Source organism: Macrotis lagotis, chromosome X (assembly GCF_037893015.1).
Source record: "Macrotis lagotis isolate mMagLag1 chromosome X, bilby.v1.9.chrom.fasta, whole genome shotgun sequence".
Classification (NCBI taxonomy): domain Eukaryota; kingdom Metazoa; phylum Chordata; class Mammalia; order Peramelemorphia; family Peramelidae; genus Macrotis; species Macrotis lagotis.
The window spans coordinates 562,770,697-562,792,615 of NC_133666.1; the positions used below are offsets into that span (position 1 = coordinate 562,770,697).

Genomic DNA, 21,919 nt, shown 5'->3' on the forward strand with positions numbered 1-21,919 from the left:
TTGTTTCTTTTTTTACCATAATTATGAGTGAAGGGGAAAAATAAGTCTATTCTGTAATTCAAACTGAAAAGATGAGGAACTGAGAAATTAGTGACTTGCCATGTCTTGGGCACAGAATTTTAACCTAGAAAAAAACAGGTTTCTGTACTAGTCATCCCACTCTCATTCAATCTAAAACTGAACATTTATTAAATCTCTTCTATGCATGAGCCAATGTGCTAGGTAATAAGAATACAAAAACAACGAAAAACAGCTCTTGCCCATAAGAGTTTGGAAGGTTGTTGGTCATAACATATCAGAAACAATTCTCATAAAATATATGCAAAGGTAGATGAATAAAGAAAAACCTAGGAGGCAAGCTAGGTGGCACAGTGGATAGAGCCCTGGAGTCAGGAAGATATAAATTCAAATTCGTCCTCAGATACTTAATATTTATTTAGCTGTGCTACCCTGGGCAAGTCATTTAAACCCTTAGCCTTGCAAAAGAAAAAGAAAAGAAAAAGAAAAACCTATCGATGCTTACAGAGGCCTTCAAAGTCCATAGGATCTATAAATGAATACCTCTCTCAATCTCAGCCTTAATTCCAACACTCTATTTCTAGCTACCAACAAATTTTAAATTGCAATTTCTCTGAGTGTTCTTGCTTGATTCACATATAGGTTGAAGTGTCAAACCACAGTCCTTAGTAGTCATTATTCTATTTTCTAGCAACTTCTTCTTGTTCCTTGGGTACCTCCTGTGCTGTGGTTTTTCCTTTGGGATTTTTCTCCATTCTCTCAGGAGAATGTCTTACTTTCAAATTCTCTAGTCCAACCTTTCATTGCCACATCTACAGCTTTATGGAAAATTTAATAATAATAATAATAACTAATATCACCCCATTTCCCAAAGTCCATTGATCTTTCTCCTCAATAGCGGAGTGAACGTCCTGCCCTACATGGGGGTTAAGTGGTGTTGAGGGCAGAAGTTTCAGTCACCTACAAGTCCTTTTGGGATCTCTTTAGACCAGAGAAACTCATCAAGTTTCAAGTCTTCTTTGAGATTTAAGAAGTTTCAGGCTTCAAATTTTGAGAGGAAAGATAAAAGAGACCAGTCCCACTTTATACTGGTGAAGAAAAAGACTCTGGGAAGACATGAGAGGAGGTGGAAGTCTCTACTATGTTCTTATCCCCCTTTCACTACTCTACAGACAATAGGAAATTTTCCCTTTTGTGAGATCAAGCATACTCTTTCTTGGATGAGTTGAAATATCTCAGCTTTCAGTGAGAGAGTTTCTTCATACTCTATGCCCCCTATGTTAAAAACAAGATCTGAAACTAACAGTGGCTCAGATCTTGAGCTTCTTATTACAAAATTCAGCTTAAATTGAAGAAAGTGGGGGAAAGGATCAGATCATATAATTATGACCTAAATATTATCTTATGAATATTAAGTAGAAATGAAAAATAGATTTAACCTGAATAATATTTCTATTCTCTATCTAGTACAGAGCATAAGACATACATAAAAATGATTATAATACATTTAGAATATGGTTTAGTTTACACTATATGATCTCAGAATTCAAAAGGAATCTAAATCAATACATGCCAGAATTCTATCAAACATTCAAATACCAATTTATTCTAATACTCAATAAATTATCTGAAATAATAGGCAAAGAAAGAATCCTACCCAAACTGCTATCTAAATAAGGAGGAGTAAAAGGAGAGAAAGAAAATTATCGAACAATTTCATTAATGAATATGGAACCAAAAGTCCTAAATAAAATGCTAGCTAAAAGATTACAGTAATATAATACAAAAATAATACATTATGACCAAGTGGGACTTATACCAGGAATGCAGTGATGGTTAAACATATGGAAAACTATTAATATGATTGATTATATTAAAAATAAAAATAACAAATCTTTTGATCATATTAATGAATGCAGAAAAAACTTTTGATGAAGTACAACACTTATTTCTATTAGGAAACACTTAAAAGTATAGGTATTAATGAATTTTTATTAAATTGATAAGAGAAAACACATTTATTTAAAACCAACAGCAGGCATTATTAGAAATGGGGATAAGCTAGAAACCTTTCCAGTAACATAAGGTATGAAATAAGGATGCCCACTATTATCAATATTATTTAATATTGTGTTAGAAATCCTAACAAAAAGCAAAAAGACAAGAAAAAGAAATAGGAGTTAGAATATGGAATTAAGTAATAACTGCCTCTTCTTTTGCAGATGATATGATGGTATGTTTGGAAAACCCAAAAGACTCAACTAAATTTAGTTGAAAAAAGTAAACACATAAATCATCAGCATTTCTATATATTTCTATATATTACCAATAAACCCTGCCAGAAGAGATAGTAAAAGATACCATAATTTAAAATAATTCTACAAAATATCTGAGAGTATATATGCCAAAACAACCCCAAGAATTACATAAACCAAATTATTGTTAAAAAATTATTCTAATAAAATCAGATTAAATTAGTTGGAAAAAATGTTTATTATTAATGAGTGCATGGGTCATCATAATAAAAATGACAGTTTACCTAATTTATATACTCAAATTAACAAAATTATTTTACTGAATTAGAAGTGATAATAATAACAAAATTCATTTGGAAGAAAAAAGTCAAGAATATCAAAGGAAACAAAGGAAAAAATGTAAAGGAAGGAGGTTTAGCAGTATCTGATCTTAAAACTATATTATGTCAATAATTATCAAAACTATTTGGCACTGGCTGGAAAATAAAAAGGTAGATCAATGGAATAGTTTAGGCATATGATTTATAACAGCAAATAAATATAGGAAACTTGTATCTGACAAATGTAAAGACTTGAGTTTTATGGATAAGAATTCATTATTTGGTAAAAATTATTGGGCAAACTGAAAAACAATATGACAGAAATTGGGCATAGACCAATAACCTACACTATTTACCAACAAAAAGTCAAAATGGATATATGATCTAGAAAATTTGAAGAACATGGAACATATAACTCTTCCCATGTATGGATAGGTAAGCAATTTATGAATAAACAGGATAGAGAGCAGAATGAGATATAGATTGAAAAATTTTGATTATGTTAAATTTAAAAGTTTTAGTACAGATAAAAAAAATGTAGCCAAAATCAGAAGGACAGCAGAAAATTGGGGTCAGGTTATATAGAGAGTTTCTCAGTTAAAGGACTCATATCTCAAATATATAAAGAATTTCACAAAATCCATAAAAATACTGGTTATTTCCCAATTGATAAATGGGCACAGGATATTAACAGGCAGTATTGCAATGAAGAAATAAAAAAATAGCAGTCATATGAAAAAATGCTCTAAATAATTATTGATTAGAAAAATGCAGATTAAAACTATCTCAACAAAACATTTTACAGCTGATTAGCTACAGTTATTGAAAAGAAAAGCAACAAATGTTGTTCATGACTGTGGAAAAATTGAGAAACTAATTCATTGTTGATGGAATCATGAACTGACCTAATCATTTTGGAGAGCAATCTGGAATTATGTTGAAAGAGTTTTTAGACTATCAGTATCCTTTGACCCAGCAATACCATTACTAGGTCTGTTTCCCAAAATGATTAGGGAATAAGCAAAAGAACCTACATATTCTAAAGTTTTTATAGCAGCTCCTCTGTGGTTCCAAAGAATTGGGAAATTGTGAGAATACCTCTCAATTGGGAAATGACTGAAAAAGTTGTGGCATATGATTACGATGAAATTCTTTTGTCCTATAAACAATGAGCTTTATGGCCTTAGAAAAGCATGAAGAGACTTGAACAAAATAATGAAGATTGAAATGAGCAGAACCAAGACAATATTATATACAGTAACAGCCATATTATTTGAAGAATGACTAAGCAACTAAATCATTTGAATATTATAAAAACCCAAATTAAATTCAAAAGATATATAGTGAGTAGAAGTATGTATAGAATGATTTTACATCTATACATAAATATTTTTTTTCCTAATGGTAGTCATCTCTAAGGTAGGGAGGAAGAGAGAAGAAAAAAAAATGAGATAACTTTATTATATGTTTAAAAGGAATAGCAAGGAGTACAAAACAGATTTGTAGTTTCATGTGCAGACATCTTTTTTTTTTACTTTTTGTGTTATGGAAATACTTGTTTCATTTCATTTCATAAAATAATTTTTAAAAGGTTATCTCTGCTACAAACCACTTTTGGTTCCCTATTTGGACTAGAAGACCCAAGGAAGGATAAATCATTACATACAAAGACAGATCTTTTATAACTTTGGGACATCTTTCATAGCTAGAAAGCTAGAGAGCTTTCTCTAATATCAAGCCTTAATTTGTCACTTTTTTAACTTCATTTTTCATGTTATTCAATAAATGCTAATTGTTCCCTATTATCTCAAAAATAAAATATAATTTTTTGATATTTTGCATTTCAAAATCTTGTTGCTTCCTACAATTATTAGTCTTCTTATACTTTATACTCCATAAATTCTTTGAACTAGCTACTCTGGCCTAGTTGCTTCTCACATTTAATAATCCATCTCCCATCTATGTGCCTTTGAATTGGTTGTCCCTACTCATTTCTACCTCCTGATTTACCTGAATTCTTTCAAGAGAGAAGTTGCAATACTGCTAGACTATCCCCCTTCTATTCTCTGAATTTATCCTCAAATTTAGTCTTTAATTTAAACACTTAATCAGTGCTTCTTGTTGACTAATTGAAACTAACATTTTTACAAAATCATATTATCTGTATTAGTAAAAATTAAAGTTTAAGACACTTTTTAACTGAATGCTGTTACTTATTACATTATCTCACAATGGTTGTGCTTTTTTTCCTTTCTTTTGAGGCTCTTAAGAAAATCATTCACTGATCTACTGCCCTGGTAATGAGCTTGCCTCCCAGTGAAATATAAGTTATACTTCAGATCATATCATTTCTCCAGTGGAAGGGACAACAGGCACCCAAGGCAATGGTCTCATGGTATCTCTAGAAGATAATTATAGTTTTGTCCTGGCAAGATTATTTACTATCATGGAATCCAAAACTGAACAGTTCAGAGCTTCAGGCTTCTTAGTTGTAAATGGATTTATTTTATTTAGCTCTATCTATAATACATGTCTCCTCAGGCTCTATCTTTTCTCTCCTACTACCAGATTTATTCATGTAACCATTTCACTGTATATGCAAACTTTTCAATTCAAAATCAAGGCATGACCATTATGCAAGGATGTCATACTACAGAGGGACTGCATTTGATCAAGGGATTAAAAATCTTTGGTTTTAGCTAATTGTGAACTATGAGTGCTTAAAAGGTATAATGTTATGAATAACAACACACACAAAGTACATTGGAATTATGGAAGTAATCTTCTAAGGGAAGTAAAGTAAGCACAAGGATAATTCAAAAGTATATCCTAAAGTAATAAATCATATTTAGCATTTTGAGGTTAGTAAAACTCCTTATGATTCCATTATACAACAGGTGTACATATTAGTTATTATTAGCCTTATAGATGAGGAAATTGAGAATCAGAGAGATTTGTTGTCTTGTCCATAGTCACATAACTAATAAATGCTAAAGGTCGAATTCAAATCTCTTGGTTCCAAGTCCAATTTCCTTTCTATCATATGATGCTGCCTTTATTGATAATCTTAGACACCTGCTCTTACAGGTATAAATCCAGAAGTTTCTTTCCCTCTACTTCTTACTATCATATCCTAATGTTCATGTGACTCAATTCTATTTTCTTAGGTTCTCCAACCTTGAAGTTGAATAGTCTCTTACTAACCTACAATATGTCAACCCAAATGAATCTTCTCCTCCTCATATCCCAACTACCCTGAACATCTTGTCACCTGCCCTACCATTGACTATCCCTCCCCTTCTTCTGCCCATCAAACTGCACATACGATCATGGATCTTGTCAAGAGATTCTGTAGTGTTCTGAAGTTTGATAAATTTAATCTAGTATTCTATATCAACAAGAGTAGCATGAATAACTGAAGAAGGTATCCCTTTTTATTTGGATTGCAAAGATGATTTTAGCTTAATATTTTTTTAAAAAATTAACTACTTACATAGTTTATACTTTGATAGGTCTTTGATTTCATCAGTACAGATATTCTTTACAATGATATGTAGATTCCTAATAGATTTCTATTCTTTGTGAAGTTAATTCATCTAGTGCCATCAATTGAACTACTGTTGTCACATATGGGTGGAGCAATGTCAAAATTCTCCAATTCAATGCAAGTTTTGTTCTTGTCATTCAGTCATGTTCAGTTATTTGTGACCCCCATGGACTATAGCATGCCAGGCCCTTTTATTCTCCACTATATCACAGATATGTCCAAGTTCATATTCATTTTTTCATGATATTATCTTCTATTCTCTGTCATTTACCTTCAAACTTTTCTAACATCAGGGTTTTTTTTCCAATGAGTCCTGTCTGTTCATTATGTGACCAAATATTTGACTTCTCAATGACTAGCCTGAATTAATTTAATTTGATCTTCTTGCTATCCAACAGACTCTAAAGTCTTCTTCAGAACCACAATTCAAAAACATTAATTCGGCAGCTCAGCTTTCCTTATAGTCCAACTCACATAGTCATATATTGCTACTAGGAAAAATATGTTTGACTTAAGGAACTTTGCTGGCAAGGAGATGACTCTGCTTTTTAACATGCTGTCCAGATTTGCCATACCATTTCCCCCCCAAGGAGCTCTAGTTGCCAAATACAATGATCTTTGAGTCCAAGAATATAAAATCAGACATTGCTTTGCCCAGAGGTGATGAAATCAGTGCCATCTTAGCTGCTTTTTTTTTAAAGCTTGAGCCTGACCAGTTTTTTTAAGCTTTTTTTGTTTTTGGCAAGGCAATGGGTTTAAGTGACTTGCCCAAGGTCACACAGTTAGGTAATTATTAAGTGTCTGAGGTCAGATTTGAATTCAGGTACTCCTGATTCCAGGGATGGTGCTCTATCCACTATGCAACCTAACTGCCCCAATTTCTTCTTTTTTAAATTTCTCCAGAACTTCTAAGACTAATCATGAACCTTCCATATATACTTAGAAAAAAAATGTGCAATGCTTATTGCTGTTACTAATCTCTCTCTCTCAGTCTTGTTTTTATCTTATTTGTTTAACAATCTGTTTAAATTTGCAACTTTTCTAATCTTTTTGGATTTATTTTATCAGAATACACATTTATAAAAAGATAATTAAGAAAAATTACAGATAGTATTATATAACAATTTGTATGTATAAGTATAATATACTATGTGCAATATATATTTAATATATATGTATATATATATATAGTTATGCCAGATAAAAGTTACAGATTTTATATATACAGAGACAGAGAAGAAGAGGGAGAGGGAAAGAGAGAGGGAGGGAGAAGGGGATCAGTGTGTGGCATGTGAATAGAGAGCCAACTTTGGAACTAGGAAGACCTGAATTCAAGTCTTTCTTCTGAGACCAGAGTTTCACATCTGGTCAAGGTCACTTAACTTCCCAAAGCTCTGGAAAACTCCCTAAGACTAAAAGTTTTAGAGATGTTCAAACTATATTGGTAGAGAAGTTTCCTTATCCAGCAATTCCTTATAAAAGAGAAATCATAGCCTGGTCTTATCAGTCTGTCATTCAGTGAATAAACATTTATTAGGGGCCTACTATACAACTGAGATTTAAAAAAAAACCTTCACCTCACACCTATCAGATTGGTTAAGGTCACAGAAAGGGGAAATGATCAATGTTGGAAAGGTTGTGGGAGGATTGGAACATTGATTCATTACTGGTGGAGTTGTGAATGGATCCAGCCATTCTGGGGAGCAATATGGAACTATGCCTAAAGAGCAATAAAACTGTTCATAACCTTTGACCCAACAATTGCAATTCTAGGTCTATCTACAGAAGAAATAATTTTAAAAGATGGTAAAAATCCTACGTTACAAAATATTCATAACAGCTCTTTTTTGAAGTGGCAAAAAAATTGAAAATTGGAGGGATACCCATAAATTGGGGAATGGCTGAACAAGTTAGGCTATATGAATATTATTGTTTTTTTAAGAAACCATAAATGGTCTGACTCTAGAAAAGCATGGAAGGAACTACAGGATCTGATGCTGAGGGAAGGGAACAGAACCAAGAGAACATTATACACATAAACAACAATGTTGTGAGTTGATCAATTTTGATGGAAACAGCTCCTCTCAGCAGTTCAGAAAGCTAGGACAACCATATTAGACTGACTATGGACAATGCTATCCCCATCCAGAGAAAGAAAAACAAAACAAAGCAAAACAAAAACCCCCTTCAGAATCTGATGAATAGTATGTTCACTTTTTAAAAAATCTCTCTTAGGTATTTCTTTCCCTTAATCCTAATTCCTCATAACAAAAATGAATAATCTATAAACATGTTTAACACAAATATATATGTACAATATTAACCTAAATGTTCACCACTGAGGGGAGGGGGGGGCGAGAAGGGAGGGTGAAAAGTGTATTTAGCTTTTGTTAGTTGCAAAGTCAAGTTAATTTAAGATTGAAAAAAGAAACCATTAATTTTGGCAAGTAAGAGATCATTGGTAATTTTGGAAAAAATAGTTTCAGTGAATTTATGAGGTTGGAAGTCAGAATGCAGAGGATTTAAAGGACAATGAGAGAAGAGGAAATGAAGAAGTTGGTTGTAGGTGGCCTTAAGAAAGTTATGCAAGAAAGGAAGGAGAGCTATAGGACAGTAACTAATAAGTTTGGGCAGATCAAATGAGGGGATTTTTAAATAGTAGGGGAGACATGAACATGTGTAAGAAGCCAGAAAACAGCCAGTATATAGAAACAGATTGAAGAATAATGAGAGAATGGGGAGGGGTGGGAAAGGGTTCTCTATTTGAGAGAATAGGAAGGAATAGGATTAAGGGTACATATATAGGAGTCTGCCTTGACAAAAAAAAATAGGTGAAATAAGAGTGAAAGAAGAGATAATGAGAGATGATCCTGGGAGAGATGTGACATAAGGAGAATGGAAGAAGATTGAACTTGGTGATTAAATTCTATATCCTTTGACTCAATATCACTACTATAGGAAATCAAATCTAGAAAAAAGCAACTTATATACATGCTTGCAAACACATACATGTGTATGAAATAATATTTATAGAAATACTCTTTTTTAAAAAAAAATTATTTAAGGCAATAGGGTTAAGTGACTTGCCCAAGGTCACACAGCTAGGTAATCATTAAATGTCTGAGGTCGAATTTGAACTCAGATACTCCTAGTTCCAGGGCCAGTGCTCTATCCACTGCACCACCTAGTTCCCCCTCAAAACCAGTTTTTACACTGTCCTCTTTCACTCTCTACCATAACAAAAGGCTTCTTAATTCTTCATTTTTTTGCCATTAGAATGGTATCATCTGAATATCTGAAATTATTGAAATTTGTCCTGGCAACCTTAATTCCAACATTTTGATTCACCAAGACTGTAATCTCACAAGATGTTATCTGCATATAAGCTAAATAAATAAGATGACAATATATAGCTTTGTCATACTTTTCCAGTCTTAAACCAATTACTCATTCCATATTTGGTTCTCACATCCATGTTAGGCTAGTTGGGGGGTTTTTGCCTTAAAATGAATCAGAACTATCCTATAGACTTGATTAAGTTAGGTGATTAAAAGTTCAGACAACTGAAATTCTTTGCTGGTTGCCCAGGCACAAAAGATTCAGAGGCACTCCAAGCATGTCCTCATTCTTGCTGGCAGACTGTGATGGAAAATTGAAGCAAGAGAGCATTGCTCAGCTGAACCGAGTTGCAGTGTCCGCAGCGTATGGCTAAATAAAACATCTTTTGTTAACTGTTGAATAACCTTCAAGTTGCATATTTCATTCCAATATTAAATATAAACCACAGAGGACTCCATCTGGGCCAGTTGAAGAATCATGAAGCTCTCATCTTTTTTCCACCATTCCATGCCCATCAGAATAGAAAGAAGAAAGTATTGTATAGGACCAAGAATCATTTTCTATTTATACCCATTTCAAAACATGAAATTTTACCACCTGATAATTAACCATTTCTTCATGAGTCTCTATGTGTAGTGAGAATAATCCTACAACAATGGATACATAGTTATTCACTGAGCTATACTTGAAGTCATTTTTTTCCTTTTTTTTCTTGAAGTTTTTTTTTCTTCCTATTGGAACCTGCTCATAGTACATTGATTTAGCCTTCAAGAACACAGTGTCATTTCCATATCATAATGAAGCATCTATTTGAGACTTGGAAGCAACAATATTGTGGGACAAGGAAAGATGATAAGCTTGGTAATATGGTAAGGAAATCTTCCCCTTGAAATTCTATAATTCCAAATTTTTAAAAATTAAAATTTATCATTTAACCCTATATTTCCTTCAGATGACAAAAATATCAATTTCCATTATATATATTCAGTACAAATAGCCTTTGCTTCTCTTCCCAACATCTTCTACTTTCCTTGTTCCACATTCACTTTCCATATTCCCACTTTATCTCTTTGCTACCAACCAACACACAATTGAAATACCAGTATATAGCAAAATATAGTAGTTAAAATTCAGTTTTTATAATAGTGGAAGCATGACTAAAGTGGTCATGGCATTTCAAGTTACATAACTAGCAAGCCGCTAATGCTGTCTAATCCACTCTGACCTCTTCACATTAGTGTTTGTCTTTGAGGAAAGAAATGACCCCCATGTTCTTGTCTTCAGGATACAATGCCATGAGATTTCCTAATATGAAAACTTAGAGCCTAAAGCATTGGGCTCAATGTTAATGATCTTATTAAGTGGTAGAAGTCAATGTTAATCCAGATGTTTATCATTTGAAAGAAATAGTAATGTTCCTCTTAGGAACAAACTTTCACACATGCTTGAGATAAAAATTAGAAAAATCATAGAATAGAAAGCCATAGGAAACCTTGGTTGTCATTGAAAGGGAAACTGAATGAATTTTTGCACATGTAATCTAACCTTTTCATTTTCCAAAAAAAAATTAAGTGTTTGTCACAAGTAATAACAAAGCTAGAATACAAAATAGATCTTCTAACCAGGTCTAGGACTCTGGATCATAATATAATGTGGAAAAATAATGGGCTTGGTTACTGGATTCAAGTTGAGGTTTGGATATTTACTAAATTTGTAATCCAAATTTTCTGAGTCTCACTTTCCTTATCTCCAAAATCAAAGTAGGGAGAAACCAAAGAGGAGAAATAATCACCCCAACCTGACTAGGTTGTTAGCAAGATAAATAAGGTGGGGTTTTAAAATCCCTTGGAATCTATAAAATACTACATAAATGTCAGATATTACTGTCCTACCAAATCACAGCTTCACTTTCCTCTGAACTCAAGGAAGTAGTACAATAAATATTATTTTCTCCATTTTACAGAAAATAAAACTGAGCCATGCCTCTGCCCCCCAGGTTGGCTGGGAATTAGCCCAGCTGCAGCAGTAATAGCACCAGAACAGAAGTGATGTGTGCCTGAAGCACAGGAACAGGAGCAGCTGCTGTATCTCGAGTCTTTATGAAAAACCTCCTCCTGGACTTATTAAGGAAGATGAGACCAAACTAGAAGACTATAAACTAGATGTACCCGTCAATGAAAATGCCAAGAAACTTCTGATTCTTGCTCCAACTAAAGATCTCTGAATGTACCTATGGAAAGAAGTAAAGGTTGAGTAATGCTGGTACTGTGAACTCTATGGACATAAAACAGTTGATAAAGAATGACTGTTCTTCATCAGAGACAACCAGAAATTAGAATAATCCATAGTAGCACATGAAGATCTCATGCTATCAGAAGGGAGAATAAGTGTCATGAAAAAGATGTGAGGAGATAATGTTAAAGAAACCACTAGATGATTCTACCTCAAATGAAGATGGCAGTACTTCTAACTCCTCAGAATGGAAGAAGCATAAGAGAAAAAAGGAAGAACCATAAGAAGAGAAAAAGGAGAAAAAAAAGGGGGGGGGAAGGACAAATCTAAGCCAAATGAGAGTTCAAAAAGACTAAAAATGTAATTTCCTTTAATTCATCTCATTACTTCAGAATCATAGTCAGAGGTAGTGAAGGAAAAGTAGCTACAAAAGGACCTAAGTAGGCAGAAGAAAAGGAATCAAGGGATGTGTGTAGTTTGCATCACTTTTGTCACATTTTGCTCTTGCTTCCAAAAGTGATGAATTCAATATAATGTTGAGTTGCTTATATGCAGAATACTAAAGTATTCTCATTGTCATCTCCCATGATTACTATAGGTTGTGTTGAATTTTTTGAAGAAAATCAAGAATAAAGTATAAAGACATTCTAGGCATTTCCAAAAGAGATTCCCCCATGAAAAAAAAAGAGGGCTAGTGGAGCTGTATATAGGCTGACTTACTTGAACAAGTCTAGATTTTCACCATTTGCAAGTGAGTGCTATTTAGTGTTAAATAATAAAACTCTGTTATCCTTATTATAAAGCATCAGTCATCAAAACTGTCTGGTATTGGCTAAGAAATAGAGTGGTGGATCAGTGGAATAGACTAGGTGCAATAGCACGAAATGATTATAGTAATCTGATGTTTGATAAACCCAAAGACTCAAGCTATTGTGATAAAAAACTCTCTCTTTGATAAAAACTGCTGGGAAAATTGGAAGTTAGTATGGAAGAAACTTAGATTAGATCCACACCTCACATCCTATACCAAGATAAGATCCAAATGGTTACAGGATTTAGACATAAAAAACAATACTATATGCAAACTAGAAGATCAAGGACTAGTTTACCTGTCAGATCTATGGAAAGGGAAGCAGTTTATGACTAAGGAAGAGATGGAGAACATCACTAAAAACAAACTAGATGATTTAGATTACATTAGATTAAAACACTTTTGCACAGACAAAACCACTGTAACCAAGATCAAAAAGAAATGTAGCAAACTGGGAGACAATCTTTACAACTAATGTTTCTGACAAAGGACTCATTTCTAAAATATACAGAGAACTGAGTCAAATTTTTTTTTTAAAAAAAGCTCTTCCCCAAGTGATAAATGGTCAAAGGATATGCTAAGGCAGTTTACAGATGAGGAGATCAAAGCAATCCATAGTCATATGAAAAATTGCTCTAAATCATTACTTAATAGAGAAATGAAAACTAAAGCTTCTCTGAGGTATCACCTCACACCTCTCAGACTGGCCAATATGACCAGAAAGGATAATGATCATTGTTGGAAGGGTTGTGGGGAATCTGGAACACTATTACATTGTTGGTGGAGCTGTGAACTCATCCAACCTTTCTGGAGAGCAATTTGGAATTACACCCAAAGGGCAACAAAAATGTGCATACCCTTTGATTCAGCAATACCACTACTGGGTCTATACCCTGAAGAGATCATGGAAAAAGGGTAAAAACATCACTTGTACAAAAATATTCATAGCAACCCTGTTTGTGGTGGCAAAGAATTCGTAAACAAGTAAATGTCCTTCAATTGGGGAATGGCTTAGCAAACTGTGGTATATGTATGTCATGGAACACTATTGATCTATTAGGAACCAGGAGGGATGGGAATTCAGGGAAACCTGGAGGGATTTGTATGAACTGATGCTGAGTGAAATGAGCAGAACCAGAAAAACAGCAACTTGGGGGGTGATGATCAACCTTGTTGGACTCACTCATTCCATCAGTGCAACAGTGTAACAATCAGGGACAATTTGGGGCTGTCTGCAATGGAGAATACCATCTGTATCCAGAGAAAGAACTGTGGAGTTTGAACAAAGAACAAGGACTATTACCCTTAATTTAGGAAAAAAACCTGATATCTTATTGTCTGATTTTGCCATCTCTTATACTTTGTGTTTCTTCCTTAAGGATTTGATTTTTCTCTCATCACATTCAATTTGGATCAATGTATACCATGAAAACAATGCAAAGACTGACAAATTGCCTTCTGTGGAGGGTGGCCGGGAGGGAAGTAAGATTAGGGGGAAAACTGTAAAACTCAAAATAAATGAAATATTTCAAAAAAAAATTTTTAAAAAGTGTTATCTTACAAAAGGAAAGCAAAACTGAATCTTAGAAAATTAAAAGAATTTATCCCCATTCAAACAACAGAAGCACCAGTGTCAAAGTCTGAAACCTAAGATCTGAATCCAAGTGCAATAGTCTTTATTATTTTAAGTTAGTAACTGTCTGCTGGTCACTCTGGAAGAACACAGTGCTACATAAACAGATCATTTGGAACAAGATTGGCTGAAGCAGCCTTTTTGTGGGTACAAGGATGTTTTACACCATTTCAATGCTCCATAGAATTCAGACCCCTAGAATTTGCTTTAAACCATTCTAATATCTTTGGACTGATACCAGGCAAAAGACTGAAGAAAAAGATGTCTTCCCTTTCCCTCCCTCCCACCCCAACATTACCAATTTTGATCTTTTTTGCCTACATTCTAGCCATTTAATTCTGAATGCCAGACTAGAGTTTGGATTTTATTCATTAGGCAATGGGGAACCAGTGAAAGGTTAGAAATGAATTTGAGAGATGGCAAGCTCTAAGGACTGTTTTTGAAGTTTTCTGGGTAGAATGGATTTGACTATGAAGTAGTTTAAGACATAGCAACTGATTAGAAGATTATTACAGTAGTCTAGATATAATATAAGAATAGTAATACCAGAATTGAAGTGATAGAGGAAAGTTGGAAAGGAAAAACAAATAGCAATTTGATGAATGAAATGAAAATTTGGATAGAGGAAAAGTATAAGCATATTAAGGAGAAAGGGAAATCTATGATTTAGGTGGGAACCATAATATTCAAAAAGTATTAAAATATAGACTAACTGCTTTTCAACATTTTAAGTATGAAGGTCGGTCAGAAATGAACTAAAGTGTATTATAAAGTTATGTTTTTAAAGAGTCTATATTTGATCCTCTTTTTTTAACTGATATCACACTTCTTTATTCTCACTAAATGAATTCTCTTCACTTCCTGAGAGCATCCAGATTGTGTAGCAAGGATGGGGGAGGGGAGAGAGGAGTGATGGGAAGCAAAAAAAAAATGTTCAATGACTCAGACTCAACCTGCAAAGAGTAAGAAGGATTATTACCATTTCAAGAGGACTGAATCAAATAAATGGTTTTACATAAAGGAGTGGAAAACTAGGCTCATAGTTCATCAGTAATTGCATCTTGGATAAAGAGGGAGTTTGATACTCCCTTTTTATCCAAGATGCAATTACAGATGGGTCTTTTGGTGAATTTCTATATTATGCATATAATAAACTCCATTCTGACGCACAGCTGAGTCAATGGGTGGATTTGCAATTAGGTAGCTGACTGGTGAGAGAGAAACCTGTGCCACTGGGGCTTAGACATGGACTATATTTACAAAAATGGTTCCTTTATAGTAGGATGTTTAGGAAATTGAGAGCTTTTCTTTTTACTTTTAGCTCAATTTCAATTTGTTCCAAATTTCAAATAAATCTAGGACATTTCACAGAAATGACTCATCTTCCTTTTTACCTTCTATGAGTCACCCTATGGCGTATATATTTGCTTCACTAGATGACACAGCCAGAGGTATGTATGTCTGAAAGTCACAACTTAATCAATATCTATTTATTTGATGCTGCAGACAAGATTGTGAACATTTTACCATGGAATTTTTAGGTTATTTTAGAACTTTGGTAACAACTTAGGTTGATTTTAGAACTAGCTCCAAATGTATGTTATTAGCACCAAGTTCTATGTCTTCCAAAAATGTGTCATGTTCACCAGATGTGATCAAATGGTTCACCTCAGGGAATCCATTAGGCATATATTTATCTGTTGTTTCTTAATCCTAAATCCTTTATTCTTAAAAACTTTTTTCTTATGTGAAGTCCAAAAATTGAAGACAATTTGATAAAAGCCTTTTCTAGAATATAAAATATCTTTTTAAAATTGACTTTATTTCAATATATTTTCTTGATGACTACAGGAAAAGCTAGATAAAAGATGGCAAAGACAAAAAGAAAGTATTATATTCTCCTAAGGAAACAGTATTGGAAAGAGAGAGAAACATCATATTAGTCAACTAATAAAGAGAAGGAAAGTCAAGAAGGGGGAGAAAAACAATAAACAGAAGTGGGAATGCTTTGGGGAAAACTTTAAGGAGGGAGTGTCACTTGACCAGAACCTTGAAAAAAGATAATTATTCAAAGAGTCAGTCATAGGTTGAAGGTTCTCCTAGATGTGAATATTTATCAAAAAGAGATGAAATGTTGAGTTTTGTTAAAAGGTAAAGTTTGTAAGGGGGAATGATATGAAATCAGACAAAAAGGGTGAGTGGGAACCAGATTCTGTATGTGTATGTGTATGTGTTGTTGTTGTTGTTGTTTAGTCCTTCTTTGTGATTACATTTAAGGTTTTCTTGGCAAAGATACTGGAGTATTCTGCCATTTTATTCTCTAGTTCATTTTATAGGAAGGAAGGTAGACAGGGTTAAGTGACACAGCTAATCACACAATCAGTGCTGAGGCCACATTTGAACTCAGAAAGATGAGTCTTCCTGATTCCAAATCTAGTACTTTATCTATTGTGTCACCTACCTGCCCAACCAGATTGTTTTAAATTCATTTGCCAAGTGTTGTCAATTCTACTTTAGTTATATCTCTTATATCTGTGTCCTCTCTTCTACACTATTCACTACCCTACTTGAGACCTTCATTAGCTCTCTTAGAACATTGCAATAACCTTCTAATTGATCTAAATGTCTTAATCCTAATCCAATTCATATTCCATACAGCTGCCAAAATTGATATTCACAAGCACAGATGTGACCATGCTACTATCCTATTCAGGAAGTTCCAATGACTTCTCATTTGCCTATCAGAAACAATAGATTCTTCTATTTGTCATGTACAATCTTTCTCTTTCTGATTTTAGTCCACTTTTCTAAGTTTCCTATGTATCTCCCATTCAGAGACTACATTCCAGCTGAACTGGTCTATTTGTTGTTTCCTTCAAATGCCATCTTTTACCCAAATACTATCTCCATCCTTTAATTGCTAGTGCCCTTAACTTGCCACTACAGAGATTTCTTTTTATTTCTTTTTGACATATTTCATATTTATTTGTCTATATTCAACTTATTTCCAAATAAGAGATATAAGCTTCATAAGGGCAGAAATTCTTTCATTTTTAGCATTCGTATACTCAGTGACTAGCCCAGTACCTGGCAAATAGTTGTCACTCAAAAAAAAGTTTGTTGAATAAATGAACAAAAGGCTATTGGAACAGGAAAGTAAGAGATGTTGATATTCATGGAGAAAGGATATTTGGGTGAGAAACCTAATTGCAGATAGTTGAGAAGGAAGTCATTGGTATCCTAATAGTAAAAAGGGGCAGTTATATAGTAAGATACTTGAAATATCACATGTTTAAGAATGAGAGAGATTGAAGAACATTTGTTATCTGCCTATACCAAAAACTGGATGGGGAAATACCCAGGATGAATTAAAGAGGAAATGACTACAAGAGCAAGCTGCCGAAAGATGCAGAAAGTTTTTGAATCAATGATACAAGGAAAAGTATTGGTACTGGCAAGGAGAAATGTCACCTTGCCCTTGGAGATTGGGCAAAACAATTGATTAAGAATGAAGTCTTAGTATTGTTTTGAATTATACAGTGGGGAGTTGGAGAGGCTGAAAAAGAGCATTTATTAAGTTCTTATTATGAGTGCTTATGAGCACATTGTGCTTAGTGCTGAGGAGACTGGAAAGAAAAGTAAAACAGGCTTTTCTCAAAGACTTTACATTCTAATATGATGAAACAACACAGAGTAAGTTCTTGCTATAAGTTGTATGGAAATATTTTGTGGAACTTAGGGTGCAATGACAAAGTAGATTGTAAATGTATCTTCTTTAATGTCATTTCCATTGATAAAATGACATCTGTTTCTGATGTTGAATCATCTAATGATGATAATAACTTTGGTAGGAGGAACTTTCTTTTCTGGAGTTGGAAGGAAACTCTAAAACAGGGATGGTTAAGCAGAAAGGGATCAAAGAGCAGGCTATGAACAAGTGAGAAGATTCAAACCTCATGAGAAAAAATGGCCCAGGGATATAGTATTTTTTAGAGAGATTAATTGTAACACAATATGTGCATACTCATCTTCAATGCAGATATACCTACATAGATTTGTGTATGTACACAATATACACACACATATATACATATATGGTCAGGATAATAGACATAGGAAAGATCTTAGAGGTTATCTGATTCAATAACCTTATTTTACAAACAGAAACAAGTTCAGAGAGGAGAAACTGGTTCAATGTTTTGTATAAATGTTCCTGCCATTTAGTTATGTGAAGAGCATTGGATCTGAAATGAAAGGAATTAGAATCAAATACCCAAACTAACATTGCTACTTACTACCCATGTTAGCTTGGGCAAAATCTTTTACCCCTCTTTTCCTCTGTTTCCTCCTCTGTAAAAGTGAAATTAGACGAAATGGTCTCTAAAGACTTATCAATCCCCAAATTTTATACCACTGTACTGGGTGTTATCATGGAAATGAAGGGGATTTAGGAAAGTCAGCTTACAATTCTACTAAGTGGAAGTGTAATGTAGGTGGAATCCATGAGACGAAGGGAAGTTGTTACCATCACCATAGAGTATAAAACTGCCTGAAGTAAAATAGGTTTTGCAATCAAGCAAGGAACCAATCTAAGCAAATATTTCATATGTGGGAAATCACAGAATCATAGAGTATCAGAATGGATGACATGACAAATGATGACATGACTGATTAGCTATCTATAATCAAATGAGAAAGCCCATCACCTACCAAGATAGTCCATTCTACTTTTGTACATAATAACTTTCTTAATGGAACTTAAACCCAGCTTTCTACTACTCCCACCATTACTCTTAGTTCTGCCCTCTGAGAAGAAAAATTCTAATCCAAATCCCCCAATGACAGCCTTCTAAATACTTGAAGATTGGCATTTTGTTTCCCCTTAACTTCTCTGCTCCAAATTAAACCCAGGTTTTTTCAACTAATTCTCATTCAACCTGGTCTCTAGATTTATTACCATCCTAGCCATTCTCTTCAGGATATGCTGAAGTTTGTCAATGTCCTTCCTAAAATGTGGCACTTGGGACAGAACTTAATTTCTAGATGTGGAATAACCAAAGCAAAGTATAGCAGAATTATATATATGTATATATAATTTTCATTCTGGACATTGTCACTACAAATGCCACTATGATTGAATTAGATTTTTTTTAGTTCTCACTATTGACTCATCTTGAGCTTAATTCTTTACAAAAATCACTAAATATTTTCCATAATGATTTTAATTTCTACAATAACTGTCTTAAGTTGAACAAAAAGTAGGGTCTATTAAATTTTTGTTCTCATATTCCCAGTATCTAGTGGGCCCAGTATCTAGATCATAACAGGTGCTTAAATATTTACTGAATGAGTAATTGATCTAGCCACATTTTTCTACCCTGTTCTAAATACTTGAAGATTTCTACCCTATTTTTATCTTTAATATCTTTATTATTTTTTATAGTGAGGATAGGATTTTACTTTTATCTCTATTAAAGTTCTTATTATTATATGCAAAATTCTTTCTAGGCTCTCAAGATCCTTTTTTTATTTCTTATGTAACCAGTTATCTCTACAAATTTTGTGTTATGTGAATCTGATAATCAGAAGATTGATGTCTTTATTTAAAACATTGCCAAATGTGTTGAAAAGCCTAGAGTAAAATGTAGATTCCTGGGTGGCATTCCATTTGAGTACTCTCTTTATATTGAAATCAGTCCATTCATTACTTCTCTTTGGTCAGTCAATCAGTCCCAAATCATCTAGCCCAAAAGATTTATTTTTAAAGTTAACATGGGGCAGCTAGGTGGTGCAATGAATGGAGCACTGGCCCTAGAGTCAGGAGGATCTGAGTTCAAATCCAACCTGAGACTTAAAATTTACTTAGTTGTGTGTCCTTGGGTAAGTCACTTAATCCCATTGCCTTGTAAAAAAAATTAAATAAATAAAAATTATCATGTATTTATGTTCTCTCTCTCTTCCACAGTCCCACTCCCCCTGAAAAAAAAATTAACAAATATGTGAAGTCACACAAAATATGATTATTTTGTTTCTTAAGTGCATCATCACTTTGTCAGAAAGTAGGGGGAATATCCTTTATCTTCTACCTTTTGGAATAGTGATTTATATGCAAATTAATCAGAGTTCTTAAGTCTTTCAAATTTATTTGTTTTTATAATGGAGTTATTAGTGTATAAATTGTCTTGTTTCAGCTTATTTCACTCTGTATCATTTCATATATCTTCATAGATCTTGCTAAACTTTTCCTTTTAATCACTTCTTCTGTAATTGTAGAGGTCAACTACATTCATATATCACAATTTGTCTATGTTTTTATTTTTTCCAAGATAGCATAAAAGAGTGCGAAATATTTTTCTAAAATCTTGGTATACTATCACATTCATCATCTATTAGACTAGTAGCCATGTCAATGATAGTTCCTGCTCTTGATTTCAGACAGTTAAATGGCACATTGGAAAAATTATTGGTTATGAAGTCAGGAAAATGGGTTCAAATGCTGCCTCAGACACACATTTAGCTTTATGTCACTGAGCAAGTCTCTTTACCTTTGTCTTCCTCAGTTTTCGCATCTGTAAAATGGAAACAATTATAGTCCCCAGCTCAAAGTGTTATTACTATGAAGGTAAAATTAATATTTGTGTAGCACTTTGCAAGACCTAAATCTCTACAGAAATGTTATTATTTTCAAATCATGATGACTCAGTGATTAGTGATTTAAACACTCAAAGCTATCCTTTTTCCTTCTATAATTTTTTCAGGAATTCGGTGGCTCAGTAATCATGTGAATTAGTACTTTTAGTATTTAGAGATGTAGTTTTTCCATGTTTGGTGATGCAATTTCAATGAAGTCAAGCCAGTAATCTAATTATTTATTTTCCAATTCTACTAATTATTTGTATTCTATCCTACTCAACAGATCATTATTCTTAATAGAGAAAATGGAAACAAAATAAGGTTTAAATAATCCTGCCTTCTCTTCATCATGAATTGATAATAATTTTTAAAATATGATGATAATAGAATGATAATAATTATAGCTAGAATTTATATAGCACTTTAACAATAATACTGTTTGTCCTTCATTTTGAAGACTACAGCATCAGGATGGTGATGCCATGACAAGCACATGAATTGGATTTGAGTGGGGGTTGCTATGCTAGGTCATTAGTCTCACTTTCTCCTCTAGAGTCATCTGGGTTCAGTGACTAGATGTGAATCAGGATGACTGGAGATGGCCCTGAATGAGAGGCAGTTAGGGTTAAAGAACTATAAGCAATGAAGGTCTATTTTCTAAATTGATCTTCTTACAATCCTACAAGTTACTATTGTTATTCCCATTTTATAGATGAAGAAACTGAGTCATTTGCTCAGGATAATATGGCTAACAGAAGATTTGAACCTCCTTACACCAAATCAGTGTTGCTACCCATCATACCTCCTTGTTGTTATTATCATCATTATACCCACCCTTAGTCATAATTCTATTCTTTTTTTTCTAACCTACAACATAACTTAATTTTGTGTTCTGCCACTCTCCTCTTATTCTAAGCTTTTTTATATTCTGGGGTCATGAGTTTTTTTGCATACATTTTCATTTTCATTTACCTCCCTTCCTTTTATCATATATACATATATATATATATATGTCTTTTAAAATCTAATCTCGATGAATTCATCATCTGTTCATGTACTCTCATCAGTGTGTTATATCATTACACTGATCTGCTGGGAAGATGTTCAGGATAGGGAAGAAACCAACTGCAG

General features: G+C 33.5%; 1 pseudogene; it reads left to right on the plus strand.

Moving 5' to 3' along the window:
* Positions 1-9,756: 9,756 nt before the first annotated feature.
* On the plus strand, positions 9,757-16,219 carry LOC141499351 (retinitis pigmentosa 9 protein homolog pseudogene; annotated as a pseudogene).
* The last annotated feature ends 5,700 nt before the right edge of the window (positions 16,220-21,919 follow it).